At 24.8% G+C, this 11,108-nt stretch overlaps 1 protein-coding gene across 3 annotated transcripts in view; it reads left to right on the top strand.

Annotated features, from left to right (window-relative positions):
* The first annotated feature begins 441 nt into the window (after window positions 1-441).
* LOC107169593 (uncharacterized) overlaps window positions 442-11,108 on the top strand; it is a 94,085-nt gene continuing 83,418 nt past the window's right edge. For 2 of the 3 annotated variants that reach the window (XM_015519383.2, XM_015519382.2), the window contains exon 1: window positions 443-608. The gene's annotated coding sequence lies outside the window, so the exon portion shown is untranslated. Of the gene's footprint in view, window positions 609-11,108 lie in introns of all 3 variants that reach the window. The other variant, XM_089225113.1, reaches the window with a different exon arrangement.

Below are 11,108 nucleotides of genomic sequence, written 5' to 3'. Positions count from 1 at the left end.
TTTGATAACCCTTGTACTATATCATTGCTTCCCCCTAAGTTTAGCCCTTCAGTATAAGGCCCCTCATTTCACTCTGGGACTGGTATTTATTTTTTATTTTATTTTTTGTACCTTTATGCATACGGCTTATCGATTCGGTGGAGCAACATGCACACAGGTACAATGAATTATAATTTAATACATAAAGAGTGCTAAACGAAGTCAGGTGAGACCTTATTTATAACAATAAGTAGCGTACGTGAGCACAGTAGTTGCTTTTTTTATTTTTGTTTTTTTTTATCCTTTCCTTTGGAAGGGCTAATTTTCGTGTGGTTTTTCCAGGAAAAGAAGGGGTTGGCGTACACACTACCACCAGCCCCCTTCGGCCTCCCTGCACCCATCTCTATTCGTGTGGTGCGGTGGCGTCGTCGTTCAAGTCGGTAACGTTCGGAAGTTCAGGACATTCAGTTCACCGTCGACTGTTTACCACGACACACGCGCCGGGAAACACACACGAAATCCAGTCGTAAATACCTACTCAAAAAATATATTTTAATTTTTTTTAGTATTACGTTCTTTCAACAAGTTCGATTTGCTCGTTACACAGATTTCGATCACTGTGAACCAAGGTAATAATATATTTGACACAAAACAACGTAGTAAGAAAGTTGAACATAAAAGTAGTTTTAGTATTATTATGCTTATGATTATTATTTTAAAACTAGATTATAAATGGTTAATATTTATAAAATGTACACTTTATTTTACCATGAGCTGTGGATGATTTTCACAAAAAGTGATAAATACCATTAGTAAACATAGTAAATAAATAAACTAGACAGAAAAAAATTATAATATAGTTCCACAGGTGTTTAAGACTCTACTATTTATAAAGTATATAATCTTATAAGATTATAAATACAATATACATTTTGTACACAATATTTACATCCATAACTATTATAATATATGAATGATAAAAAGTGTTTTTAAACTAGTGTGGAAGTTTACCTAATTAAATCTAATAACTTTGTTATAGTAGGTAAATATAAATAAACTAAAAATTTAACTAACACAATTCAAGAATGTATATTATCATATTTTATTGTCAAACGATTAAAATCTATAAATTTATAATACTTTTTTGTTCTTATAATAAAAAAATAAACTATTATATAGGTATATTAAAGTTTTATAGACTTTATTAACATTAAAAGGTCTTCAGGTATTAAACATAATATGTGGCCAAACAAGGGATTATATATGTGCGTGGTTGAAAGGGTTGTAGCCCTTGAGCCCCCTACCACATAGTGGTACCCCATAATGTATACCTAATTTATTTGAGAGTTAACTAGTCTTAATAGACAATAATATTATATTAAATTAAAATTTATTGATAACGCGTGATCAATATTTTGTCGAGAACATATTCTTCTTTGCGTGTTGCTATTCGTTTATTTATATTCAGCTTTGAATATTTGAAAAAATAGGTTTAGAAATAATTTTTTTTTTTAAATATAATTTTAATAACTCATTAGTATAATTTATTATAAGTAGGTATAGGATAATATCCATAAAATTTGTAATTAAATTGAAACGGTTTGTGAACCTTTATTTATTTATTATTTTATAAATAAATTACAATACATTATGCAATGCTTTTACTATAGTAATATACACTTTATAAAGTTAAAGTTGAATATAATGATATACTTAAAGCTGAATATAATGATATAAATAAAAATATGTGAACGAGTAAAATATGTTACCGAAAAATTATGTGTCACGCTATGTTTTTTTTGCATTACTTATTAGAAACACTGATCAACGATATAGTTTAACGTTTTAACTTATAATCATATTTTGATAATAAGAAAAGATAAAAATTTTCAAAAATTGAAAATGAAACGTTTTTATGGTTTCCTTATATATAATTTGTTGTAATATTTTTTTTTTTTTTTTTTTACATTTGAGGTTTATGTATAGTTGTTGAAACACTGCTTCATTCAATGTTTAGATTTTTGTGGTATAGGTTTGTTATATTTCATATTATTCATATTTGTTGAGATTTTATGACTGATCACAACAACTAAGCTCTTGTCTTCATAAATATAAGGATATTTTCTTCAACATACAAACACAATTCAAATCATTTGTGAATAATAAAAATTGATTTTTATAGGAATAATATAAATTAAATAGGTACTGTATAATTTATGAGTATTAGTTAGATTATATAAATCATTTTATTTAATTTGTTTAGTATCGATATTTACAATGGTATCCTTAGGAATTTTCAATGTTATGAGGAAGCTATATGCTAAATACAGAAAATCAGAATATGATATCCATTACTTTAAACTAGGTCGTTATTACTTTATGCTGTAACCGTAATAACCTCTACAAATAATTGATAATAATCAAGATTCTTTAAAACCGTTTTCAGAAATATCATTTTTTGTATTTAGCATTTTATTATTATTTAAAATGTATGCCATAATACGGTCAATTGGAGGGGCTGAAGTCCTCTCTGGGTATGCCATTGGATCCTCAGAATACATTTTAAACATATATACCTATTCATAGAAGTAATTAGTAAACAGTATAATATTAGATGTTTAATTTATATTTTATTTTTATTTACTATATTATATTATTTTTTATAGTGTACAATGCGTATATAATAAATTAATAACAAATTAAATTAAAAAGTTCATTTTTGTTTTATTTAAAAATTATTATTTCCAATAGTAATGTAGATTAAAGATTTTTAATAGGTACATTATTATTTTGTATTACATTGAAATTCCTTTTTAATTAAACGTACAAAAATTATTGTTTATCGAAATGGTTAACATATTATATTCTATACAATAATAATGTAGGTATGTTTACTTCCTTTTGTAATGAAAGGTAAAAGCTATATAATATTTTAAATTTTAAATAATTAAACCGAGACCCTTTAAATTAATTCGTATACAAAGTTATCTTAGTTATAGTAATTAAATGGGAATAAAAATTAATTATTTCCATATTTTACTTAAAACTTTAATATAATATAAAAATATTACGTATTACGTATTTTAAATATAAAAATATGAGTATTAATATTGTAACTTATAAATATATGTGTAAAAAGGGAGAAATAAAACTAAATCACCAATATATTTAATGATGTATTTTTTGAATATGAAAATAATTAGATGTTGGGAGTTTAGCTTTAGTGGAAAGTTTACAATCGTTTAAACCAATTCAGATGCTTTAAAACAATAAAATTGTTATTAAGAAGTTTAAAATATTAAAAACTGTTTAAAATGTAAAGAGCTTTATCTGTATTTTATAAAAGGGTTCACTTCAGTAAACAACAGCTTTATGTTAAGTTTCAAAGAATTTGCTTCAAATGGAAGTTCCGTTCATTATATTTTACCAACGTTTATTTCTACAGGAAGCATAACTTTTTCTTTGTACCTAATGGATGTTGAGTTATAATAGTTAAAAATGAATGCATATGCCAAAAGGTTTTGAAAGAAGTAGGTTTGAAGACTTCTAGTTTATACTACAAAACCACGCAACATAATATTAATACAAATTCTATATTAAATCGTAAAAAAAACAAAACGACATATTTCTTAAGTAAGTAGTAGTTAAGTACCTATACTTAGGTCACACACATTTTAAAGTTAACTATTCCAAACTTAATCACGTGTAAAGTCTTAATTTATTTTTTTAAGTCAGGGAGAGAGAAGGATTAAGGAATATGGATACATATTTGATGTAATTTTGACGATTGAAATGTCTATAGATAGATACTTTTTTTTATGCAAAATCTGTTGATAAAATAGATATTGAATTTTTTTTATATATGTTTAGATATATAATTCCTTCAAGTTTAATTTCGTTATATATTTAATATGTTTCATAATAATAGTTTTACTAAAGATTAAGTGTTTTAAATTTATACTATACAAATTACACTTTCATCTATTATAAATATCAATCAGATATTCTGAAAAGAAAAGGTAACTGAAATATTTCTGCATGAAATTAGAAAGCTTGAAAGAGATACTTTCTTACCTTCTAAGGTGAGATAAGATATCTAAATAAGATTAAATAGGTATTACCTCGCCTTACAGTATGACCGTTTTAAGACTTCAAAGGATATAACATGATGTAAAAGATTGAAGTTTTTACGTTCGACCTGCACAATAATGGCTGATTATTTACGACTAGATTTAGTATTGGTCGCCACTCGCCAGCCATAACCTTCGTACATTTATTATAAGCAATTAAATAAAAAAACAAGATAATTTATCGCTAGTGTTGGGTATAGTAACATAAAATTAGAAATTTATAGCAGCGTTCTGATTGCCTAGCTAGGTACCTATCTTGTAGAAAAACACAGTAAAAGTATTATAATATTAAGGTCATAAAATTAATTATTTTATACAACAAAGAAATAACAATAAAAATAAATTATAAAAACGGGTTTTCTACAAATATGGCATAATTTACCATTATTACTAACAATATTTATAATACATCCTTAAGCTAGAAAATTCTAAATATGTATTCCTTATTAGTAAAGCTGTTTAATTTTAAAATGTGTAAGTTTAATTCGGGTGACATTAATATATTCTTTACCACCGATGTCCTATATAAAATAATAATTTAGTTGGAATAATTTCTGATTTTAAAGTATGAATTTATAATTTTTATTACGTTATTGTCTTAAGTTATTTCAGTATTAATTAAGAAAATAAGGGAATGTAAGTACAGAATAATGTATAGGTAATATTATAATAAATTGAGTTATAACATATTGTATAGATATATTACAAAAAGCACAGAGACAGATTGGAAAATTATTATTTTAATCATAAAGTCATTCATAATTAAATCAAGTGTAAAGTGAATTAATTATATTGTTAAATTAGATAAAATTTAAATAAAGAACTGTTGAGTTAAAAAAAAAGGATAGAAAGATAGGAATTTTTTTTCAATCTGTAGTACAATATTTTATACAAGAATAATAATTTAAATGCAATGTACCTGTTATACTATTATTTGGTATTAATTACTAATTTTGAAATTTCATTACTACATAAAATATATCTTGTACATGAGTAATGGCAAGTGAACTTTTTAAGTAAATAACGATTGAATGATTAAATTGCTTAAATGATTAAGATATGCTTTTGTACAAATTATTTCACTTTTATTTATTAATGAAAATATTTTATTTTTCATTGTATATTCTTACAATCTTAAAATAATATCTTAACCACCTATAAAACATGTAAGCTTATTTGATGGCCGATATGTATATAAATTCGATTAACTACAAGCTAATATTTTTATTTATGTGTTAATTTTCCATTTACTTATCTAAATCACTCAAAAGAATTAAAAAATGTCTATTGTTTATAATGTACATGCAAACATAAACAATTTTATTTTTTCTTTATCGTTTTATTCGTCTTAGATTTCCATCTTATTGATATTTCACTTATTTTATTTATTCTTCTTTTGGGACTTAGAGACCGATTTTACGTGAATAAATATTAAGTTACCTACAGTTTGAAATTTAGAACCATTTTTACTTCAAATATTTTTCTTTTACATTTTATTTTCGTATGGTCTCACTGGTCATTGAATTTTAACTAGACACAATTTCATTACACATTTCTTCAAACTGACGATCGTAATAAATGATTCATGTTTAAAAAGTAACTCAAGTAAAAGTTATAAATTCTAATATATTTGATTCAGTACATTAAATGCAAGGAAATAATAAAATAATAATAATTTAAAAAATATACATTATAATAATAATAAAAAAAATACTTGTAAATATAAAATTATTGCTCAGAAAGAATTCCACTTGAGTAATCAATTAATATCGAAATATGCTTTTAAATTTAAATTTGATTTATTGTACAGTATAAAACTTTATGGAGGCAAACGATATATTTTAAAAATTTAAGAGCATCATGCCCACTACTGAAATCAGTAGTGTATGATATAGGTAAGGTATATTTAAACTTCTCTACTCATTCCAAGGAGAGATCCAAAAACATTTGAATTTTAAATCACTAATTTTATTATAATATTAAGAGCGTTGTCTAAAAATTGAAATTGAAAAATTAAGAATTTACAAAGTTGTTCATAATAAACTTTCAGAAACTTTTACGTGTGTTACGACTTTATCATTGAATTCTTTATTTTAACCTTTAAAAATTAATTTTATTAGACAAAAAATAATAATTTTAAGTTTTATATTAAAAACAAAAATGTTCTAAAAATCTAAACTATATATAACATGACACCAAATAAGGTATAAAACACCGGGTAGGTAAGTCATTGTGGTGAATAGAAGATTTTGAGTTTACTTTGTTATTGAGTAGATCATTGTAGTGGATGTGTTACATTTGAATTAAATGATAAATCATTTGAAAAAACAACATTCTGACATTCTGAGTGGAGACGTTATGTCTATAATATCCTGTATTTCTAAGAATTTTTTATGATTAATTTAAAATATTATTAGTGTCTAATTTATTTTCTGTTATAAAAACGGCATGTAGAACTAGTATTGATAAAAATGTTCATATATTTTACTAATCATATTAGCTGAAACATATATTATTGTTGCTAATTTTAAGTCTAAATTAAATTTATCATCAAGCAAACAGAAAGTGTTATCAATGGGTGGCTTCATTCAACAAAATCTCATGATCAGTTAATTTTTATCTCAAATATTCTTATTGTTTCTAGTGTAATTGATAAAAATTTAAGTCAATACGAATTATCGGTATATAACTTCATGAATAGTATAGTTTAAAAGAAAACTTAAAATGTATTCATTTATTATTAAAATATTCTGTCGAAATGTTACTTTTTTTTATTTTACAAATACGTCTCATCTACCGGAGTTATTGGCGTTTCAAAATACATTCAAAATGTTACTATATGCACTTAAAAGCAACAAATTTTAATTTCTTAATATTTTTGAAATATTAACATAACTACAATAGTTAGATGGAAAACTATTATTTTTCGAATAAATGTTGACGATTTCTGTATTTTTGTTATATTTAATCATAATAACTTATAAGAATAGTTAATGACCAATGAGAAACCTTGTATTGAATTGTTATGAATTTTGTAAAAAAACATAATCTATTTTTGCGTTAATATTTCAGTTTTCAAGGAATTAATTTTTTTTGTTTATATCGATCTGCTTATAAAGTAAATGCTAGGAATTGTTAGCACTCTAAAGTAGAACTAAATTAAATTTGCTACAGTGGAAACCCCCTTCAAAGTTGAAGATTGAAGCATTTTAATTTTTAACTTGTGTTAAAGATGACGTCAGGCATAAAAAACACATAACTAACCGTAATATATAATATATATATATATATATAAGATATAATATAAGCGATTTTACTTTCCTACCTACTTAAGAAATATAAGGTGTTTGTGAACAATTCTTAATTTTAAAGTTTGAATAGGTAAATAGACCTTACCAAAACTAATAACAATGATATTATTATTAGCTCAAGAACAATACATTCAAATTAATACATTTGTTTGAGGATTAAACTTAATATATAATATAATTAAGTATAAATGAATTACAGAAGTGACATTTTCTTCGTCTTTATTGGATCAGAAAATATTTTGAATAAAAACTTTTACCGACAGAAATGTGTCTTACTAAATAACGAAATTAATTTCATTAAAATGATCTGTTTTGAAACACCGTGTAAATGATTGTACTTTTTTCTACCAACGCGCTTTAGTTCAACAAAAAGGGTGTGAGTTTGATTTATTACACTTTTTAAACTTCTCCAAAGAAACTGCTATCAGTACCTGGTTTTCAGTTAACTAGTGCCTAGCTTTATTTACATCGGTATATTGTATATATCAGACGTGATCAAACTTTCGGCAAAGAACAACAGCAATATACGTTTGTATTAAAGATGTATACACTTATCAGTCTTTGCATGTTTTTAAAATAGTAAATACTAAATAGTACATTAATTCATCATCGTTCGATGATCATTTTGCCGATCGACACAAATGCACTTACAACCGTTATTTCGATCATGTTTTTCAGTATTCGCACATTGGAGGTAAAATTAATTCATGTGTTTTTTTTTCTTACGATGTTGTTAATGTCATTCGTGAACCATATTTCACCAATTTTAAAATAATTTATGGACTTATAAAACATTGTAGAAATTTTAAAATCAAACTAATATGTTATAATGCTTATTAACTTATCGACATACATCGAGGAGACGCACCAAGTTCAAACTTTCGAACGAATGTATTTTTTAGCGTTGAAATTTCGAGATTACTAAGTTTTATATATAGTTTTTTATATTATACAATCATAAGTCGTTTATACATACATACTTATATATTGGGGCTGTGGAAGTCATCTGAACTTGGTGACTGTTGAAAGCAGTCTTTGTACTGAAATTTTCATTGTTCAAACATAATAATACGTATAATATCATTAACCTAAATATGCCAATTGATGTGCAAATTTAAACTAATAATGAATGTACGTGTCTTATTTAAATGCATGATAATATGAATTATGAATTATGTTTTCATACGAGAAATCAGTAAATTGTTTTGATAACCTCATGTGTTTCGTAATGGAATTATAATTTTAGATAATATTGTATTGCTATAGGTTAGGGTGATCATATGTCCCGTTCAAAACCAGATTTTTCGCTTATTATTTTATTTTTATTTATTTAGAATTCAGCGGAACTAGCCCTTTTACAAAATTTAGTGTGGTTTGTAGACCAATAATGTATAGAAAAAAAAATTAATTACAGAATATAATAATTATTAAGTACAACACTAAGTAATATTGAAAAACTCATAGAAAAAGATACAATATAGATTTTACATTTTTAAGCAAAATATTTAAAATCAGATCAAAAAAACGAGTTCTCTTACTATTAAATAATAGTAATACATGTAATTCGACAATCTAGTTATTACCGTTGATACTATTACTCTTATAGACCTTCACTAGTATTGAAGATAATGTTGTGGTCTTATTTTCATAGACAATAGCCTATTATTGCAATAATGGTATTTAACTGACCACCAAATTGTGAAATAATATTTTGTTTATATAACTTATGTCTGAAATACATTAAAAAAAAATCCTCACTTGGGAGGTAAAATAATAATGACAACTTACATAATATTATTTAAATTTAGGTATACTTATTACCTATATATATATATATATTGTTGAACTTGGTCTGTTATTTCGAAATTGTCTTTAGGAACATACAATTTTTTTTCAATTCCTAGAATTTCTTATTATTGGATTATCTTTGAATAACTTGAATTCTTGGATAATTCAAACTTAGAGACCATTCCCTTCGTATTTGAGTTAACCAAGAATTCAAGTTATCCAAGGATGATAATCCAACAATATAAAATTATTTTATTATCGAATTGCGTGTCATAATTATATTATATCTATAATTATAAATATTATTATGTTGGAATAGGGTAAACAATATTTCATATGATCACTATAATATTATTAATATTTAAAGTATTCCCGAAACGCACTAATAGGTGTATGTCAACAGTAATTGGTATGTGGGAGTGGGACAGATTCACCACATTGCCGACATTAATTGATAATGTATGTTTAAGAAACAATTTAGAAAAAAACTTAGGTTCAGCATTTGTTTTTGTATTCATTTTATAACAATGATATAACTCAATGGAAATTATTAATGTTCATGTTTGGGGAATTAATGGAAAAAAAGTTCTCTGTAGTGTTTATATATTTAAAAAAAAAGACTAAATAATATAATAACTATAGTTGTGTAAAACTTTTAATATACTTATATGGATTACGAGTCTGTTTTATTTTGGCTAGTAGGCCGAACTATATATTATGTTGAACAATTTTTCTATAAATAACATAATATTTTTTAAACAGTTACCCCACTCTTTTCTTTTCCAATTAAACGTGTTTTTAACCAAAAACTATATATTTTTATACACTTATAGTTACCTAATTATTGATTTTTTATATTAAAATATTTAGTTTATTGAGTACTGTAGATTTTCGGTTGGTTTAATGGGCTATACATTTTTATTGCACCACCATCACGGATTAATTTTTTTTGATGATAATATAGTTTTTGGGTTTCTAATGGTATTTTAGAGCTTGATGGATTTTAGGATGAATATCCCCCAACTTACATGAACCAAAACAAAAAAAAATACCACTAAAACCACTTATAAACTATTCAAAACAAATGAATCTGAAATTGACTCTAACACAACTTAGACTAGCATATATTATAAACAATAGAATACAACACAGTATAAAAGATTTTAAAATTAACTGCTATAGTTACTAGTGTTATATATATATATATATATACATAGTTAAAAAAATTACTATTTTTTAAATTAATTATTTCCAAAAAATCAAAGATGGCCATTTTGTAGTTTATTTTTCTAAAAATATTGACATTTCAAAATTTTATTTTTGATGATTTCCTGCTTTTTAATTTTTATTTTAGTATCGAGAAAAATGTGAATTATTTAATACCATAGTGTTATCAAACATATGACCCGCCGCGCCGCGTGCGTTCTCGTACGATTGGTAGCTCACTTTCAGTGTGCCTGGTTATAATCATATTTTTCATTCAAATATTAAAAACCAGGAAAATAAAATGTTGAAATTGCGATATACAATGGTTAAATCCTCACGGGACACCCTGTATCTATATATTGACAATAAAAACAAATGATAAAATTAGTAAAAAATATTAATACATTTTCATACAATAAGAAAATACAATAAAAGAGAAACAATTTCAGTAAGAAGCCACAACAATGTACGGAGCCTTATGCTCTCCGAGTCAAATAACCCTTTTGTTCACACCAAACTAGGATACGCTATTGATGTCCCAGGAGAATTTACCATTTCAAAGTGAGTTGGAAGGGATGAAATGTAAACACCATTAGCTTGCCACTTTAAAATAGTAAATTCTCGTGGGACACCCTGTATAGTTTAATAACGAATTATTCCTGCTAATGTATCGAAGAAGAATACTATATGGCAT

This window comes from Diuraphis noxia, unplaced genomic scaffold, assembly GCF_037042655.1.
Source record: "Diuraphis noxia isolate RWA-SAM2 unplaced genomic scaffold, SU_Dnox_SAM2 contig0004, whole genome shotgun sequence".
In the NCBI taxonomy this organism is placed as follows: Eukaryota; Metazoa; Arthropoda; class Insecta; order Hemiptera; family Aphididae; genus Diuraphis; species Diuraphis noxia.
The sequence above is the reverse complement of the archived record's forward strand: the minus strand, read 5'-3'. Positions and strand labels throughout refer to the sequence as shown.